This window comes from Lissotriton vulgaris, chromosome 7 (genome assembly GCF_964263255.1).
Source record: "Lissotriton vulgaris chromosome 7, aLisVul1.2, whole genome shotgun sequence".
Lineage (NCBI taxonomy): Eukaryota > Metazoa > Chordata > Amphibia > Caudata > Salamandridae > Lissotriton > Lissotriton vulgaris.
Window position 1 is genome coordinate 309,913,684 of NC_141695.1, and position 1,505 is coordinate 309,915,188.

Below are 1,505 nucleotides of genomic sequence, written 5' to 3' on the forward strand. Positions count from 1 at the left end.
TGTTAGGACAGAGCGGGGGCAGAGGGGGTAAGCACAGTGAGCTTTGAACCTGATGATAAGTGTTAGGACAGAGCGGGGGCAGAGGGGGTAAGCATGGCGAGCTTTGATCCTGATGATAAGTGTTAGTACAGAGCGCGGGGCAGGGGGGTGAGCACGGCGAACTTTGAACCTGATGATAAGTGTTAGGACAGAGTGGGGGGCAGAGGGGTAAGCACGGCGAGCTTTGAACCTGATGATAAGTGGTAGGACAGAGCGGGGGGCAGGAGGATGAGCACAGCGAGCTTTGAACCTGATAAGTGTTAGGACAGAGCGGGGGCAGAGGGGGTAAGCACAGCTAGCTTTGAACCTGATAAGTGTTAGGACACAGCGGAAGGTAACGGGGGTAAGCACGGCGAGCTTTGAACCTGATAAGAGTTAGGACAGAGCAGGGGCAGGGTTGTCGCATTCTAATCTAGGACCCTGATCGATACTGTGACCTTATGCCCCTATACGGCTATAATCCATTTATTCCCCTATATTGGCATAACCGATCAAATGCAATATTCAGAAACTCGTCTCTGGCCTCACACGAACAGAGCCACATTTCAGAATCGCTTCCTCTGCAACTTCCTTTGCAGCTCATTAGTGCAAATGACACAGCAGAAGCCACTATCTAAGATTCCTAGATTACACTCCGAGTTCTTCAACAAGATAAAACTCAGCAACATGGGAAAGCCCCACTTGCTATGTTTTGATTAGTAATAGAACTCCAATGAGCACTGAGAGACGATCACTTCCTAGTGACATCTTTATTGACGTCTTATGTCCAAAAACTTACGTCAAACCAGGCACCTTTCAGGTATAAATATTACCAACGTTGCCTTAAGCAAATGCTGATGATACCATAGCTGATGCAGCTGACCCCAACACGGCTGCTACTATCGCTACTGCTATCGCTGCTAACGAGCGAACGATGGTGTGGTGCACATAGGAGCAGAACAGCTGTCTCCTGAAGAGCCCAGCAGATGCAAGCTGCTCGCGGACGCTGCCCCTCTTCCTCTTCCTCGACGCGCTGAGAGAGATGCTGTCTTTTCTCCTGCCGAGAAATCCAGCTCCGGCGTTTCCAGCCTACTCTTGCGAGTGACTGGGATATCGAGTCCCTGGAAGGAGATACCAGACCTCCAAAATTCTATTTCAGAGGTATGGTGTTGACTAAACCCTTAGAGAGAATTCTTGAAGCAAACCTTGGCAAAACCAACTTAGCTTAAAGCTACTTACTTACTCCCCTCCCAAGTATTAGGCTTAGGTCAGGTACACTGGGGTAGGCGTAGTTAGAAGCACCAGTTGAGTACGTTAGCCTAATGTATATATGAATGTATATATGTTTTATTCATTTTAAACCATTGTATGGCTAAGAAACCATATCAATGCTTTTACAGTATTATTTCGCAATCCTCATTTTACTGTACGCACTTTTTATAATAACAAGTCTTGCAATTGTGGCAATTCATTTCTCTTGTACGAGA